The sequence below is a fragment of the Larimichthys crocea genome, chromosome VI (assembly GCF_000972845.2).
Source record: "Larimichthys crocea isolate SSNF chromosome VI, L_crocea_2.0, whole genome shotgun sequence".
Classification (NCBI taxonomy): domain Eukaryota; kingdom Metazoa; phylum Chordata; class Actinopteri; family Sciaenidae; genus Larimichthys; species Larimichthys crocea.
In genome coordinates this window covers 20,364,590-20,384,012 of record NC_040016.1, presented here as the reverse complement: position 1 = coordinate 20,384,012, position 19,423 = coordinate 20,364,590, and the positions used below count along the sequence as shown (strand labels likewise).

At 41.6% G+C, this 19,423-nt stretch overlaps 1 protein-coding gene across 1 annotated transcript in view; it reads left to right on the top strand.

The window, feature by feature from the left end:
• The first annotated feature begins 2,775 nt into the window (after window positions 1-2,775).
• ripor3 (RIPOR family member 3) overlaps window positions 2,776-19,423 on the top strand; it is a 60,705-nt gene continuing 44,057 nt past the window's right edge. The window contains exon 1 of the mRNA XM_019272697.2: window positions 2,776-3,563. The gene's annotated coding sequence lies outside the window, so the exon portion shown is untranslated. The remainder of the gene's footprint in view (window positions 3,564-19,423) is intronic.

The following is a 19,423-nucleotide window of genomic DNA, read 5'->3' as shown; positions in this document are numbered from 1 at the left end:
GCTGTCGATCTTATAGTAGCGATGTAAAATAATCAGTTTGGTCCTTTAAACACATCGTAAGTTTGCTTGTTGGAGGCAACAAATATAGGACATGGGTTTTAGAAGTTTTCTACAGTGGACATTTTAATTTGTCAAGCACGGGTCAGAAAATGTTCAGTGAGTCAGTTCTACTTATTTCACACACTGGGAATAAATTTGGACAAAGACTACCAATACATTTATCTGTTTTCTTGTGTACATATGAATTCATAAAAAGAAATACATCTCAGCTAAAATGTACACTTCATAGGTAATTGTGTCACATAGATGTTTTACCTCTGGTCTGATCTGCAATCTGCAACTCAACAGTTTGAGGAGGACCCTCTCATGATACCCACTGCCCTCTATTAGTTTTCCCTGATGAACTTGACTATCTTGCAGCTCTTGCAAAATCCCTGCAGATGTACGTCTCAAAATCTTGTCGAAAGCCTGAAATCAGAGGAGCAGAAGCTGTCATAGCAGCAGATTAATGTCCACGGTTTTGGAACAATAACATGTAGATGTAATGTTACACTGCTCACATACTTTGTTTGGATAGCCACATATTTTTGGTCATGTTATATAGTATATTTATATGCATATAGACGTTCAAATGAAAACCTTACATTGTGTTCTCAAGAAAATCTTGTATCCACACCACAAGCTAAACACTTGATCCCTATAACTGTACGCCAAACTGAAGATTTGAAGATATCTCGCTAATTACCAAGCACCCATCAAACAACAAACCAAACAAAAGCGACCTAAAACAACTCGTTAAATCTGTCCCACATGAATCCCAAAAAACTGGTGTCAACATCCGCACATCACGGTTTCTCCCAGCGGCCTGATTTGGGAGAATCACGACAACTTTGAGATTAATTGCAAGTTCAAGGACTTGTGAGGTTTTTTTCATGGGAAATCTGGACAGAGCTGCTTTTAACAACTCTGCATATTTACTTTATCCTCACGAGCGTTTCTGTCTGACAGCTCTGCGAGCCTCTGTGATGTGGCCGTGATAATGACAGAAAAACACAAAAACAACAAAAAGAAATCCATCACTTGAAAACAACAGCATATACCATGAAACCAAGACAAGCATGTTTACTGTACTTGTTGTCTTCCAGTATAATCTTTAAAGGGATAGTTTGGGTATTTTGTAGTGGGGTTGTACGAAGTATTTAGCCATAGTCAGCGTGTTACCTACAGTGGACAGCAGTCAGCATGCTCCCAGTTTGGCAAAGCTGGAGGACCAGCATGGAGGCTGAGCAATGCTCTGCAGTTCAGTTTAGCTGTACGCTATATTTAAAGTAAGTTCACTGCTTCACCTTGCCATCAGACAGCTTTTTTGGATGGGAAACGGAAGTGTTTAAATCACCATCTCCAAGGCCGCCAGACTTCGAAATTTTACCTTGCAGAGCATGGGAGTTGCTGGTCTACCGCTGCCTTAATCCACAGCAACTAACGTCAGTTAGTTAATCCAAACTAACTTGTCAAAACACCAAAGTCAGGCAATAACATAAACTGACTAACCGATAGAGGCAGTGATGGATCGGTATCTTTCATGTTCTGAGAGGTAAAAGTATGTTTTTGTCAAAGAAAGGGTAGCTTCGAAGACAGAGAAAGCAAAAATATAGTATACAGGTAAAAAAATACGTAAATATAGTGTACACCTAAACTGATAGTGATTTTTTTAAGATGGGCTAAGTGGCTAAAATACATTTTGTCCACAGCAGAGCATTGCTTAGCTGTACCACATCAGATAAGCCTTTAAATTTCAGCTGGTCCCAAGAGATGTACAGTCAGATTTTACATCTTCTTAGTGCTCACAGCTTACACAGGATCACATTTGTGACTAAATCCAACTTATTCATGTTTTGTGGTGATGTTAGATGGTCATTTCATCCAAGTGGGCAAACACCTTTCCTGAAATGTACCTAAATTGTTGAAGGCAAGACAAAACACAAGTGTTTTTTTTGTAATTAGAGGGAACTGAAACGTTAGTTTAAATGTGTAAAATGTGAAAACGCAGAAACGCTAATGGGAAAAGGCTCAGTAGCAAAGATGGGGATACAGATTCTGTTTCTAATATTACACAGCAGATGTTGTTTCCTTATTAATTCCACCAAAGTACTGACTACTTCTTCCCACATAAACCTCTCTGATTCACAGCAAACCTCTCCACCCAAACAACAACTCCAAAGCTCCCTTTCCTTTCTCTTATGCTCTCGATTTAAACGTTTACAACTTCTCTCGTGCATCGTGTCTCCGAACGTATAGACTGCGATGAGTCTACTTTCAGTGTGCGATGTTTATTTTCACAAACACACGGTCATCAGTCAGGACATAAAGCTGCAGTGTTACTGATGTATGTGGTCTGTGCCGGAGCCAAGTTCTTTAGTTTGAAGCCAATCTGCCAAACATGATACTCGCCAAGCGGAGGAGTGGGGGGAAGGGGAAGAAAAAGAGAGAGAGAGAAAGAAGGAGGAGGAGGAGGAGGAGGAGGAGGAGGAGGGCTTCTGAAACATTTACTCTGAAATGCAGAAGAAAAGAAAAAGTAACAAGAACAGAGAAAGTATGAAATGGGAAGGGAAATAAAGAGGAGTTTTAAAAAGGCTGGAGAATAGTTGAGAAATAGAGAGTATCCCCAAGAGAAAGCAGAGAGAGAATGGTCACATGGAGGGAAAATGACAGATCAGACATGACAGATAGAAGCAGTGGACTGGGGAAAAGAAAGAGAGGAGAGGAGTGGAGGAGTTAAGGTTGACAGAGGAGAGGCAGAAAGAGAAAGAGTTGGCGATACAGATGTGATATGAAATTGAGAATGACAAGTGTTGAAGGAGAGAGAAGAAGGCAGGATGTGAGAAAAGGTTGTTGAGTCGAGAAGGAAAGAAGGAGGAGGAGGAGGAGAAGGAGGAGAGCAGACAGAAGGAGTGTTAAGAGCTTAAAAAAAACAAGATAGAAAGCAAGAAAGGCAGCAGGAGCAGCGAAGAATGAGGAGATGAAGAGAAGGAAAAGGGCTTGAGTGCATTAATTGAAACTGACAGAAGGGAAAGGAGCAGATTGTAAGAGTGGGGAGTGTTGAAAGAGGAGGAGAGAAACACAAAAGAGGGAGTGGAGAAGAAGCTGAGGGGGAGAGAGAGAGAGAGAGGAGAGGAGCAGATAGGAGAGGAGAGGAGAGGAGAGGCAGGAGCTGGAGAATAAAGTGTGTGACAGAGAAAGAGAGAGGAGGAGATATGAGGAGGAGAGCCGAGAGAGAAGAAAGAGAAAGAAAACTTCATTCAGCGTTTGTGTCTGAAGCCCTCTGTGACGTCGACGTGAAACCCTCTCGAGCTGCTGCTGCTGGACTGAATGCTATCAGGACCGAACAGGCAGCTGCCAAACCCACTGACACACACACACACACACACACACACACACACACACACACACACACACACACACCAAAGCAAGCGGAGGAGCTCCCCAGCAGTGTTGGATATGACTCGTTTGGTGTGGTGGACTCAGCGTGACAGTTGGGAATAACCGGTTCCTCATCCAGTCAGGTAAGTTTAATCCGCTTTAAATCAGCTGTGATGGATCATCTGGAGTTCTTTAGTGTTTCTGAAGCTTTCATTCAGAAAGTAGGTGAAGGTTTGGTTCAGTGTGGGGAGACACAACTTGACTCTGGTGGGAGGGTGTGAACCTGTCCTGGAGACACAACTTGACTCTGGTGGGAGGGTGTGAACCTGTCCTGTTGAAATGTTTCTTTAACGTCTGTTAGAAGGAAATTAGTTCATGTTAATATAAAAAAAAACGTGTTTTTGATATTGAGCTAGATGCCTTCCAGAGTAAGGAAGCACTCTCTGCTTGTGGCAGCTGCTCATGAAGCTGAAAAGTTCATAGTCATGACATTTAGGATCCGTTCATTTATTCCCACTGTATTCCTGTATTTTCTTTGTACTGTTTAAATACCTTGCATTGCAATTTTGCACAAAACATTATACTTGATTTAGGTTGTGATTGATTGAAGAGCTGCTCGGTGTGGATATATTCAGTTGGAGCACCTGACTCACGCACACATGCACAGAGGGCAGGGCAGGGATGCTGGTTCTCCAGGTTTCAGCTCCCAGGCTCGACGTTCACATTCGGTGGTGTAGCGGTGCCTGGTGAGGTGGGGATAGACTCAAAGTGTCGTGTAAGATCACTCTGACATACTTAGTTCACTCAAAAATGCTTCGGACATCCTCGGTTAACTTCTGCTGCTTGACTTCAGGGAGTAGGGATCGTTAAGAAATCAGAAGAGGTGCAAGATTCAGCAATAAATACTGACTCACAGACGGGTGAGACACATTTAGATAATGATGCATTTTGAGTGCAGTGCTACTCCATCCACTCAGGAAAACTAGAAGCAAAATAAGTAGTTATACTCTGTATATACCTGCAGTACAGCGCTGATCACATCATTTCTATATAACCTGAGTTTTTCTTTCACTTTGTGTTTTTACGCTCTACCTTCAGATGTTACGTTTCTTTTTCAGAGACAGCAGAAACATGATTCTTCTTGTAGAAACTTGGACCTTGTGGTTCAGTTTTACAGCAGCTTCTGGAGTCTTGAGCTTCTCATTCATTCAAACCTCATTCATACTGTACTTTTTCTGTCAACACTGGCTCAGACACATGTCTACTGTCCATTTAGCCTCTTTTTCGAATATTTCGTCTTGGTGTGTTGTGACATATGACCCGACATCCTGGAGAGTTTTCTTTTTACCTCGGTTTGGAGTGACGTTCAGCTGCATATTTCATTTCTGTTTCTGTTTCAGATGTTTGATTCTAGATGAAAGGCCAAACCACTTTAAGTAATGTTTCCGTTTATCTCACAGCACCGCTCTCTCTCTCTCAGGGATTCCCTTCCCCCCCGTCTGAAGTCTTTGCCCTGTTTGCATGTTTAAAACATTTCCAAAAATGTGTGTTTCTCCAGCATAAATCAGTCTCATGAGTAACCTTTACGCGTCTCTTGTTCTGCTTCTCTGTATGCCAGCTCTCTCTTTCCTCCTCCTCCTCCTCCTGTCAGATAGAGTTTTTGCTCTCGAAGCCAGATGAGCGTCAGTTTCTCATGAACCCCCTCGGTCAGTGCAGCTCAAACAGACGAGCTGCCAGAGAAAACATCAACACAACAAGCCGGGTCAGGATCTGCTGCTCGCTCACCCTCTCACTCTGCCCCTTCGTTCTGTCCATCCTCCCCGAACCCGAGTGCTGCTGCAGTTTAAGGTTCATCAGGTTCATGTTCTGTCAAATCCAGCATGTACTCTTGTAGTATAAGTCTATCTGTGTGTGTGTCTGTCCTAGTATCAGTGGGGGGTCATTAGATGGACCCGGTAGGAGGTGACTGATTCAACTGTGGTTGAATTAAACTCCAAACACTTGTGAGTGTGTGTGAGGCGATCCACAAAGAGAAAGCTGAGCAGAGCCCTTTGTTCAGTGAAGTGTAAATCTGTTCCACATTCACGAGTTTCATCGTAAGCGGTTCAGACTTTTCTCAACAATGGTTTCATTAGCGGTGAGGATGGCGACGTATTACAAATGAAGGCGGGCCATTGCAAGATTAATAGAGTTTGTCGTTGCGGTCTAATGAAGCGTGCGGTGCAGATGTTTAGTGTTGGTTGTGTTCGAGCTTTTATTGTCACGCTGACTACAGGGGTGTGTGTGTGTGTTTGTGTTTTGAGACGATACAGAGTGTAATGAAGTGTGTAACTGCATTTAAAAAGATGGATGGCATGGTAGGTTAAATCCCATAAAACATAATCAAATACATTTTATTGGACGTCTTGTGCAGTGTGCAGTTTACACTCTATAATATAAAGGGCCATTTAATGGTTATTCACATAATCTCTTTATTTATATTGTATTCCATTTTTGTGCTTGAATAAAACGTGCGGTGCATCAGCTGCAGGAGAGAGCGCCAGGTGAGAGTGACCGGCGCACCTGTATCCTGTCAGCTCATCACTAATCAGGTTGACAAGCCGTGAGCGGTTCCTTATCCTGTGTTTGTCCCGGTGATAATAAAAGAGGATAAACATAAATCATCTGTCATTTGTGCTGAAAGAATCCACGGTGGCAACAGCAAACGCCACATTAACTGATGACGTCTTGGTTTTCTCTTTGTACGAGTGCAGATGTGCTTTAAACGTGGCGATACAAGAACATTTCAAAGCCTCACAAATCTAGAGTTACTCTCGAGACGTGACCTATATTTTATAAATAGAGCACCCTAAATCTCACACGCTGGACCTTTTTTAAAAATCATTTCTTTCTTTTTCAGCCCTCAACATGTAGTGTAACATGTAGTGTTTATGAGCTGCAATTAAAAGAAACTGAATTCTGTGTAAGTAAGAACAAGTGAATGGTGAATCCAGCTGTTTTAAAACAAAGAACAGAGGTGAAACAGACTGTCAGTAACCAGCTGTGTGTGTAGTTACACAGTCTGCTGCGTGTCAGCAAAGTTACCACAACTTTCTCTGTCATCACTCATGAACATGAATCTACGTTAGACGACATCGGTGGAAAAGGTTTTTCTAACCTAAAACCAAACGGCTTATTGTCGGTGTAGTCTGCGTTTAAAGAAAGCCGCGGCAGGTGAAAAAAAAAAGGTCTTTGTGGTGTATTTAAGGGTGCCACATGTAGCATTTAATCACTATCTATAAATCACTACCTCATTAATTCACACACATCAGGCTCCTGCTGAAAACACTTATTTTGCTGCCTCTTCACTGTAATTTGAAGAGAAATTGCTCCCAAAACAAAACAGGAGGGAGGCACTTGAGAGAATAAATGTATTCTGTTGATCCATGCTCTCACTGAAGACTTTCTTTGTGTTGACAGGAACATCAAGTACTGGCTTGATGGTTGTCTTCATTTAGAAGAACAGACACATTAAATGCTGCTGGTAGTTTAACATAAGTCTAGTAAACAAACCCTCTGGGATTTCACCATGTCCTGCAATAGATAGGCTGGTGACTTGTTCAGGGTGTACCCCACCTCTCGCCCCAAAGTCAGCTGGGAGAGGCTCCGGCCCCCACCGTGACCCAGATGGATGGATGGATGGATGGATGGATGGATGGATGGATGGATGGATAGATGGGTGGGTGGATGGATGGGTGGATAGATGGGTGGATGGATGGATGGATGGATGGATGGATTTCACTGTTGCAAAAACATTGACAGTAAAAAGAATGGACAGCATATGCGTGGCGTCACTCACAGGTTTCTGAAGAGTCATTTTGAAGCTCAGAATATGTCGCCTTGGCCGCCGCAGTGTTAGTAGTCTTACATTCTCCGGAGGTTTATGGAGATTTACTCATTATGTCGCCAGCTTCAAGTGGCCGTTTGATAAAGTACAGTTTTTGGCACTTTCGTATTGGCTTTAATTTCACAGCCACAGAAGATGCTGCTTGGATTAAACCAATAAAAACGGTGAAAAAGTAAAGAAATGATGTGACGACTTGATTGACATTTTCAGGTAGTTAATTAGCCACAGGACTACCCAGGCTTGATTTAGGTTATGTGAGATTATTCAGCATGTGAATTGTTGTAAAAAAGCTAAATATTACAGTGTGCGACCAAAGTTTTTATCACTGAAACAGCATTTTTGTTATTACAGAGAAAATAAAGTCACAAAAAATACTGCTGGGTACCAGTACCTGGGATTCGGTACTGGTATCACTTAAAATGTTAATGGTTCCCCAAACTAGTGCTGTGTGTGTGTGTGTGTGTGTGTGTGTGTGTGTGTGTGTGTGTGTGTGCGTCTGCAGTAAGTGAAACAGCTGGTGGATGAATCATTATTTCTTGAAGAGGTGTGCTGCACGCACTAATCTGAGGTGGTTACTATGTGTGTGTGTCTGTGTGCAGATTTACAGCCTCAGTGATTTATAGCAACAAGCTCATCCTGTCAACAAAGCAGCTCTATTCCCTGATGCCTTCAACTCCATGCAAACACACACACACACACACAAAGACACACACCTGTGCTGCTTCAAATTAGTCACATGACATCATCCAACATCCACTTTTACTCGGACATGCAAGCACACAGAGCTCATCTCGCCCCATGCTTTGTGACCTGCAGGTCCATGAGCCCTCTGGAGAAATGATCACAGCAGCAGCAGCAGGATGAAATCCAAATCCCGCTGCTCCACATGAGAACTTTAGAGACACACGGTTGTTTAAAAAGTGCTGATTTTCTGGCAGAGGGAAGCGTCATGAAGCTGTTCATTTGCTAACAAATAAGTGTCGATTGAGAGAAGTAATCCAGAAGGAACAGATGTGATGGAAGTGCCGGACTGAGACTGATGAACTGCAGCGCAGCGACACGTGAAATTCTTTCCAGAAACATTCCTGGAGGCGATTTGGCCAAAAGGACGATCTGTGAATCAGCTCCTGTTCTATCTCCTGAAAAACAGTTGTGTCTTGTCTTGTTAGTTAGAGTCTTGTCACCTGTGAAATCAGCAGCTCGCCAAACTGAAAGCGTGACAGAGAAAGATAAGACTAACTGATGTTTTATCCATTTAGCACATTCCACAGATTATTTACTTATTTTGTGACTTTCCTTCAGTCCGCTACTCCTACTTTTTCTTCACACAGTCATTTTCCTCATTCTCCAGAATGTCAACAAACATGTTTGAATTTGTTGTCCTCTGCTGCGAGCTCTACATGTGGCTGCACATCGAGAAGCTGCTCGAAAAGAAACATACTTCTTAAATGATCTACCGTGATATCATTCCTGAGGCAACTTTTCTGTGGTAAATGTTTGACCTACTTTGGTTTCTCTCTATATTCTCACTCACTGCGTGTTTACAGTATAGTGGGTCGTGTTTAATGCCAGTTAATAATAAGAAACCGAGCATAGAAAATAAAGATCCATCCGTCCATCTTCTTTGACAGTTTGTCCTCATCAGCATCGTGCAGGGCTGAAGCTGATCCCAGCTGGAATTTGGCACATGGTGGAGTACACCCTGGACAAGTCGCCAGTTCATCACAGGGGACATGATTAACACCAGTTAACCCATTGAGCACATTTCTTTGGACTGTGGGAGGAAGCCAGAGAGAACCCACACAGACACGGGGAGAACAAAGTCTGCTTTCGGACCAAATAGCAGTGGTTGAATGAGCTAGAGAATGAATGACGAGGGTCTTGTCCCTTGCGGCCCATTATGAAAAGGAAAAACAAATATAATGTCTTTTATTTCTGCTGCTGCAATTGTAACTTGCAAATCAAATTGTTAAAACAGCATACTTATTTCTTTCTGACTCCAAAAATGACAAATCTACAAAATTAAATGAGCGATGAACTCAAAATTGAACTGAGAATGTCAAAAAATATCTGACCCGAGCTGTACTCGATGTACAGAGTGCTGACTCTCAACGCAACACGTGTTTTGGCTGCTACATGGTGTTCATAAAATGATTGGTTAAAATATTAAAGCATGAACGGCCTCTGAGCTACTGCATGGATTCATGACATGATCATGACAGGACTACTGCTTCAGCCTGAAGTGGGAAAAATGAAGCACTCAGAAAAGAAACCCATAAAAACAAAGAGCTAACAAATCGCTTTTGCTTCAAATACAGTAAACACAGTTGTTCAAGTCCCAGAATAAAAATTCTCAGTAGTCAAACAAAAACTCATTTCCTGTAACTCATTTCAGGGGAAATCATCGGGGGAAGCTCGGGGCTGATGTCCAGTGTTGGTGTCATCATTTCCTCAAGTTTCTTCTTATACAAAAAGTTTTCATGTAGGGACGAAAACAAACCAGTGGGAGAGTGAGGAATACAGAATACTGATCGCAGAACGATGAACTATAAAGAGGAGGAGATAGAAGTGTCAACTTAAAAGATTCATAACTGTGTGTTCATTGGTGTATAATCACCTGAAAGTAAGTGTCACTATGTTTTTGCTACGTTAGAACGAGCAGGGTGAGGCGACGGGGTTGCAATCAGCAGCCACACAGCTGGATGCCACTAAATCGTACGTCCAAAAGTAACAAAATCCACCGCCGACACCTCTTAAACTCACTAATTAACATGTCATTGTTTAAACCGTGCAAAAACTGAGCAGTGAAAACAGCAGCTTGTGGTTTTACCGGCCGTTAAGAGCCAAGACTATTTCTTGGCTGAGCACAATGACTTCCTTGGAGTCCCCTCAGCCCAGCCAAGAAATTGTCCAGCAGCACAAACCCCCCCCATAAAACCACAAGGTGTCAGTTTTACACTTCATCTTTTGATAAAACGTGCTAATTAGTGTGCTTTACAGGTGCTGCTTGATGGATACTGTTGCCTTTGGAGTCATGCTAGCCATTTCCCTTCTCCTAGTCTCTACCAAGCCAAGCGAACCGGCTCCACGTTGTAGCTTCATATTTAGCAAACAGACTTTAACCTGGTGCCGATCTCCTCATCCAAGCAAATGAGCAAAAAAATGTCACCAAACATTTTCTTTGACTTTGAAAACATCCTTCGCACGATCCAAAATGATAACTGATGATGATCCAGGCTCAATATTCGCTTTATAATATTGTGTCATGAGTTGACGAATACATGGAGGGTTTAATTTAAAATACCACATGTTTGATCGATGATTGAGTTTAAGAAAACAGATGTATTTGCAGGTCAAGGTCTCCACACCGAAATGTGCTTTATATTAACTAGAACCTAATACATTCAAGAGTAGGAGTGATTTCTTTTTCAAATGGTGCGTGTTCGAAATTTTTGGAAGGAAACGTTTCTATTGTTCCACGACTGCTGCAGTGAAAATATGTTTTTAGTTTTTTAAGTGTGGGAGTGAAGACAGACAGTCTTTTTTACATAAAGGGACTTTTGTATCAGGTCTCTCTGGAGCTTGAATAAAAGAAATCTGCCCACTCCCTTACTGGTTTAATCAGCTCAACTGGTCTGTCGACTGGTATTGGTCAGGCGTACTGTGCGTCTATAGACACCCAGGTCTTTCTCTTTGTCATGTGACACATTCATACACTCACAGTTCATTCAGCAATTACGGCGAATGTTCTGGTGACTTTGGTGCAACAAGTTATCAGCAGCTTGAGCAGTAATTAAAGTGAACTGTGTTTATCTAGTCTTATAGCTGATCTGTGCCATGTTGCAATGGCTTTTTAGGATTTAAGGGCAAGTTCAAGATTTATTACAAACAGATTTATTTTGCACTGAAACAGCCCAGACAGACAGTGAGGTTACAGTGTTGGGATCTAAAAATGTAAATGTCTCCTACTTCATTATAAAAATAACTGAGGTGTTTTTGTTTTCAGAAAAAAAATTGTAACCTCAGCCTAAAATTGTTTCAGTTGTCTAAACCTACGTGTTATGTTTTCAAATTAAGAGCCCGTGGAAATGGCATGAAAACCCGTTTTAATGTGTCATATATTAAATTTAGTGGTTTCCTGAGCAGTCAGACACACACTTGGCACATTGTAGATTTTTAACTGTTCACAAACACAGAGAGGTCCTGTCTGCTCTCTCTAACATATTTCCTGTCACAATTCACGGCACTGTGCTGCCCAATAAAGCAAGAATGCAGTTAAATCTCCAACAGTTAGCTCTCTATTTATGATCTCCAGCATTATAGATCCTCACACAACAGGGGGAAGACTCACACGGACTACTACTGTTGACCTCAGTTCGCGCTTTAATTTGACAGCAGTTTTGCACGGTTAAAAATATCATTACTGGGTCAGCAGTGATGATGCTGATGTGTCTAATCAAAGAGTCAAAAGTGAAGAGTGTCACTTCAGTTAAAAGGTAGTTAGGTGTTACTCCACAGTAAACATCGATTTCTGGCTGTGAATCTTTTTATATGAACCTTCAACTCGTATTTTTCCAATGTTTGAATATAACTAAAAGTACATTTAATCAAGTGCTTATGCCTATAAACCCGTGACATAGATGAGATATGCATCTATGCTTCGGGTTGCCGAAGCATCTTTTGAAGGTCAAAATATGTAGCACTGGCCGCCTCCTGCATCATTCGTTTCCTGGCTAATCTAAAAATCGTCCAAGATGTGAATCATCGCCGGACCTGAGGCGGGTCTGCATGCTCAAACAAGTCATCTGTAACGTCACCTACCTGCCAGTCAAAGCAGCCATGCTCTTAATCCTGCATAACTTTAAGCCTTAATATAATTTGAACAGGTGAGTTGTATATAAATTCACCCTCAGTACAGTTGTCATGAACGCGGAAATTAGCTACAGAGACCAAAACTGTTTTTTGTACCAGGCTGTAAACATGTTTATTTCTGCTGTGAAGTTGGACACTTTAACATGGGGACTTATGGAGACTGACTCACTTCTGGAGCCAGCCTCAAGTGGACGTTTGAGGAACTGCAGTTTTTAGCTGTACAGTTCAAACGCGACTTATTACTTTACTACTTTTTATCTAGTACTTTTATCTGACAGCTTGCTATGAAAAAGGCAAAGATCAGAGGAAAAAGTCCAAAATAATTAACACAGTTTTGTGCAGTAAAACTTTGTCTAATCCTCTCATGACTCAGCAACTACAACAGTAAAATGCTGTTCTAACATTGATTCATCAGTAATAATACAGGGACCATTTTTCTGCAGACCGAGGACTTTAAGTGGATTTTTTCTGATAGTACTTTTGCACTTTAACTTAAACAGTATTTTGAATGAAGGATTTACGTTTACATTATGACATTAAGTAAAATATGTGAGCACTTCTTCCACCGCTGATGTTTGTCTCCCTCCAGAATTAAACTTATGTAACCTATTGTCTCTGCTCAGGGAGAGAAAATATTGGTTTTAACAACTGTTGGACGGACCTGACAGCTCATCCGGTAAATCACCGTCCTCAGGGGTCCAATCTAATAACATGGAGCTCTGCCTCTTTGACCTCTTTAAAAAATTAACTATAGAAGAAACTACAGGGCAGGGGACAGCCCTTTTTTTTCTCATTTGGTTGCCAACAGTTCACTGGACACTTTTATTATTTAACCAGCCAAAGATGTTTTGGGTATATAAATAAGAATGGGTGTCTCCTTGTCGAACTGTCTGCAACTCCTCTGAGTTTTTAGAGTTTTGAATTGTGAATAGTTTCCATAAAACCCAATGAGACACATTCACTGATTTTTTTTTTTTTTGAAGTGGAAATGGTTGCTCCTTTGCAAACCACAAAGCAGATATAGTTAGGCTGTCATTTCTTTTTGCTTGCTCTCATTTTTATGTGCACTAATTTACAGAAAACTTTTACTGCTGCACATATACAAGCTTAACAGCTTTATAAACCCCCAATGACTGCTTTAAATGGGTGAGACACATTATTGGTACAATGCTGAACAAGGTACACCTTTGTATTTCAAATGATAGTCGCAGTACAGAGGAGTACTTTGGCTATTATTGATGTAATACGTCTGCTGTAGAAATTTCTGCACAATGTCAAAGAAAAAGACTGGACCCGACTGGATCGACTAAAGAGCCTAAACTTATTCCAGAAACACATTATCATAAATTAAACTTATTGCTGCTTCGTTACCTACTTTCCAGATATAAATTGCTGCTTCCACTCACTTTCAGACGAGATACAGTAAATGATCCTCTGAACAGCTTTTGATGCTCTGACATCTGAGATTCGTCAGTTCCTGAACTGTATTCAGCAGCGATGTTTAAAATGAATCCTGAAAACCAAAGCGTTCAGTTCTTTTTTGTGTTAAAGCACAATTATTTGGGAGATTCAGATTATTTTACAACAAGCAGCAAAGAAGAGTGTTAATCGGTCACACACACACACACACATATTTTGCCAGGACCTCACACACAGGCCAGATAGCCACACTTTAAGGTCAAACTCTGGAGAGTTCATCCAGGCTCCACAGTGATCAGCAGGGCCCATGAGTCCAATCTGACACAACACACTGATGCTGCAACACTCCGCCGCCTTCAACGCTGACAACCACCCAGGTTCAAAGGTCAAACCCGTGGTCTGATCTCTGACAGGTCAGCAGGGTGTGTTCAAAACACAAACCAGATACTTTAAGACATATCAACTCTGAGTTCATACGCCCAGTTGCTTATATAAGTCAGTTGGAGATGTGTTTGTGTCCAACTAATGAAGATAAGTCCGATATTCAGCCTCTTTTAGCTCTGTTTTTGGTCTCCACCAACTCCTGAGGGAAATATCTGGTTCTTTAGCTGCTAAATGTTGCCCTATGTTTATCAGCTAGTCCCTGCAGGGTATTTTGGTGCTGAGCAGAAGGTGTCCAGCAGGTTGAAAGAGCCCTTTCTCTGAAAACAGCCCTATGAGAGTGAACCAAAGCAGCAAAGTTGTAGCCGTACAGATAAACGATGAGCCGAAGCTCACTATAGATCTCTGCAAAGCCAAGCGGAGCTTCAGATTCAGCTGTAGATTTGTTTGTAGATACATTTTGAGTCAAGTTAATTTAATTTGAAAGTTTTTTTTATGAATCCAAATGTTACAGAATAAAAAGTTCAACAAAATATCCAACATCGACAGTGTGTTCAAAGTATCTGCATGCCCCCTTTGTGGTATGTACAGCGTATGCATGTTTGTGCTTTATCACTTCTCAGCATGTGGCCCGCTCCCCTGAATGAGCCTTGGAGCATCTGTCCTGTCTACAGCTGATAGAAGATAATGTCAGCCTGACATTCAAAACATAGCAGTCCTGAACTGAACTGAGGCCTGTTACATGGAGCAGTTTTTACTAAAATGCACAACCCAGTATCTTTAGGAATAACATCACAGACAATTTAACACAACCATTTAGTGTCAGTGCAGAAGGTGGTGTGTCCTTCACGTTGTGAGGCTGAAGGTGAAAGTTGCATATTTCATTCTTTATCCTGTCACAGATCTGTAACAACCACAATCTTTCCATCACTATAACCCCACATTGGTTGCCATGGCATGTTGGAAAGCAAGAATTCAAAACAACTTTGACACTGGATGTAAAACTGGCACTTTAAATTCAGGATTCTGCAGAATATTGACCTTTTATGTCTGGCGATATGTTATTATGATATATTATTATGATGCATGAGCTTGCAGAGCAAAACCCGGATCAGTCCAAGTACCACATATTTAGGGATTCCAGTGTTTACTCAGCTGATTCATCCAGATAACCAGAACAGCCAACTGAACACCTCTCTGCACGACTCTTATTTGGATGAACATCCGCAGACTGGCAGAACTCTGATTCTGTTGTCTTGTTTGTTTGCAACCAGCCAAAGATCATGTAGGGGGGTGGGCTCTACTATCTATAATCACTGTCCTGTAGTGTTTTTGTAGTTCCAACAACTCTATCAGAGACATACAGCATTTTCCAGAGTTCACCATTACACCTCCACCAGGAGCTTCTCATAGTCTTTCTTGCTCAGGAAGGTTCCTACCTGACCGACAAGTATTTATGTAGAGGCCATGATAAGAGCTGGATACACTTGACCATCCTTCACCAAAGGGAAGTAGATACTGCTGTCCCACAATTCCCTGAAGCAATGCAACATTGTAGGTTAACAATGGCAGATCCGGGTAAATGTAGAACCAAGAGATTTGCTCCAAATCCATACATTTAGTTTTCTTCTCTTTCAAATCTATCCAGTAAGCTTGAAGAGTAAGCATGTTAACAACATTATCGTCATAAAAAAGTACCATAATGTTGTTTTGCCAAATCCCACCTGTTGTGATGTATGCACTAAGAAAAAATCATTTTTTCTAAACAAATGTATAAAAAAGGTCAAAAGCTTCCATGCCAGCATTAATTTATACTCCATCAATATCTATTTAACATCCTTTCTCAGGAGGTGTGAAAAGGCTAATATAATTACAGTTAGATTCCTACGTCCTCATGAATTCTCCTTCGCATCACTTCGCCTTAATCTCATGATGTGTTCCATCGATGTCAAGCAAAAGCGTTGAGGATGGTGTGTCTGAGCACCAGGTGCAAGAAGTGAGGCGTGTTTGAGCTCTCACTAAAGATTTTTCACGATCTTAACCGTGGTTTTCCTGAAACATCTGGTTTTTGCTCTACCTGCTGAGGACAAAAGGGACCTGACGCACAAAGAAACTCTTTTTTTTTCCAGCTTCACTTGAGGACGACAAACCACAGCAGATCTAACAAATAACAAAGTGTTGGGTTTTAGGGCGTATTTTCACTGAGCCCTCGCTGTGTCGGGGATGCCCCCCGCAAGTGTCATTTGTCTAAGTAAAACGCTCGTGGCCTCGGGAGGCAGAACAAGAATTTCCATTTCACACTTGGGTGGAATTCCAGATTGGCTGAGCTCACCCCACAGGGCCCTTTCAATGGCCTACATTATGCCAAGTAAAGTCAATCATGTGAAAGGAAAAACACCGGCGAAAAGCTTCCCACATACAGTACGTAGCTTCACATTTTTATTTTAGGCATCCAGCCCACTTTTCCTATCAGATTGAGTTATGCGAAGTGAAGACGCAAGAATAAATCTTGATACTCCTTTTCCAAGTGGCCTGATAACGAGAAGAACAACTTTGCAAAAATCATACAAAGTGCAGTAATGTGCAGTGTATGAGAGGAGACCTTTTTACGGATTAAATCTCACGGCGTTTGACATTCTTAACTCTGGGCTCCCTGCAGTCCTGGCAGCAGTTCATGTTTTGAGCCAGGTTTTCCAAACCGTCGCCTGCTGAGCCGCAGGGAGCCTTGTCTTTGTGAAGCCCTGCACGCTGTGCCTACATATATGCATTCTGCTCATTTCCATAGATCAGGTTTCTGCTCCATAAGGGCGCTGGCTACCCTGACGCAAAGCAATATCTTGGTCATTGGATAGAAATGCAGGAATCTGAGCAACATTATACAGACACAGGGGTTGGAGGAAGTTGAGAGCGGAGGGTCGTTTTTATAGTTAAGGCCTGAATATAAAATACAGAACTCTCAAATCCCCAATTTCTTTGGATAATCACCTCCATGTGCAAAATAGTCAGAGACTGTTTATCCCACCTGTGAGCTGACCTCAATTCTCTACCTCAGGCAAAGACTTTATCTCTTCAACAGTTTGAAGATATATGTAAAAAGTTTTTCACTTTTTTATTACTACTGATTCTAATAAATATTCTGGAGCTACACACTTTCACCCCACCGCCTCTCTGTTGCCCTACCTCCCTCTCGCAATATTTTCCCACCCACAACACATTGAATTAAGGCTTGAAACCGGAGTTGGTGATTGATGGAACAGTGGAGAGACAAACCAAGATGGTTTTGGTGAGTTTTATTTTGTTTCTGTCAAGTTTGAATTAGGTGTTAGGGTGTAGACTCACATGCCTGACTCTGAACCACAAGTTTCTGGATGTATGAGAACGTAGATGACGCCGACCACTGGAATCTTAGTAGATCTAGACACGGATCGTTGTTACGATTTTACGAGGTGAAATTACTGTCTATATCTTTGTAGTGGTTCAAGCTTTCATCTCTTTACATATCGCAAAGTCTGAGATAGAGATTTCATCTTTTTCTATGGTTTCCTCTCACTGTCGCTGATTTTCTGTGTATATCAGGTTTGTCGCCTCTCCTCATGAGGAAAGTGGACGCCAGCTGACATCGTAATCACATTACATAACAGCCAATTAATTTCGAGGCTCAGGCTTTAATCAGCCGAAAGGACGGATCAAGTCTCTACCTGCTGTGCAGTGATGGAGCTCCAGGTCGCTGTGCTAAAAGGCTGAATGCAACATCAAGAGCAGATAGAAGTGATAGTACAGCTTCGTGTGTGTGTGTGTGTGTGTGTGTGTGTGTGTGTGTGTGTGTGTGAGAGAGAGAAGAAACCTGAGAATTTCATAACAGAAGAAGGTTAGAATAATAATAGTAATGTTGCAGGTGGCTGGACACATGATATGATTCACGGAGACTTTAGTATTTTTCAGCCTCTCGTTTTGTTGCCTCAGTTAGAACTTCTGTTCTATTTCTGTCCAAACAACCCGGTTCCTCTTGTTTACTCCAAACAAACCAGAGCTGTAAACTTCCTCTGGTTTAGGAGACATTTCCTGAGGAGCACCACATGAACTTTGTGTAGGTTTTAGGTGACAGTAAATCATCAGCTCGTTCTTTCCGTCTGGCCCATAGACTGTATAAATCATAGACATAGTCTCCATGACGTCTGAAGAGCTGTTGTAAAGGTCAAAATGGGTCAAGACGTGGAGTGCTATCACACGAATCCACAAATAGTGGATGAATGATGATGTTGCTCTGTAACTGCTTGATTTGTAAATAAGTATGTTTATGATCAACATAAAAAGGTGATAATTTGTCAATATTGTGTTCACAATTTGTTTTTGCTGCCCCCAAGTAGCCAAAAAAATCATCGCAAGTGTAAATCACAGTTGCCCTTCTAGCCAAATGACAGGTCACTTTAAATCTGTCCTTTCCTCAGACATTTATAAACCAAAAACAACACACAGGTCCTGCTTACACATTACAAAAAGATGCCACATTTATACAGAAGTATACTCAACATGTTTTTCATCCCTTTGTAGTGAAACATCTGAGGCTCAAAAGGGAATCCAAGTAAGAAGCTGTGCTGCAACGACCAAACTGAATCACAAATCACAGATGGCAGATTCAGTTTGTTGTTTCAGGCAGGACAAATCTCACTGTTACCATAAACAGATGGAGCTGAGCACACAACATGGGACAGTGACGTGTTGTATCGACAGGTAAAAGAAATTATAAACTGATTTGGATTCATCTTCAAATTAAATTAAGTAAAATTTTAACTTTATCGATGTAGCAGAAATGAGATTTATCTCACTTTAACTGGATATCTCAGAGCTTTTAAGTAACTGTCAGGCAGTAGTTGAAAGCTGTGTGAATCCTGAACTACAGTAACAGCTGTAAGACCCTCAGGTACCGTAAAGACGTGCAAGAAATGCATCCTTCCTTATCTTCTGCTGAACCCATCACACTCTGCGTCCACGGGGAAGTTTCAACAGAGCACAAGCAGACGCTTTGAGGAAGCACTGGCTGTGTCCATTAAGTGACTAATGAAATCCCTTTTGAGTCATCAAGTGATTCAAAAATATGCTGAGCTGTCAGTGGAGCTACAAACATGCAAGAGGACATTTAAAATTGACTTTAAATGGACTATAAACGTTTGTGGGACACAACTAGTGTTGGACAAATCCGGTGGATGTTGCAAGGATCACAAAGAAGGAAGCAGATAAGGTAGGAAGGCAGTTTCATTTGGGGGGGAGGGGTTGTTGAAGAAATATCTTTATTGGACTGTGATGGCTTGAGAGACAGACAGGAGATTCAGGGGAGATGGAGAATGCAGCAAAGGATCCAGGCTGAAATCAAACCTGGGTTGCTGTGGTAAGGACGTCAGCCTTGATACATGGGGTGCACGCTCTACCAGGTGAGCTACCGGGGCG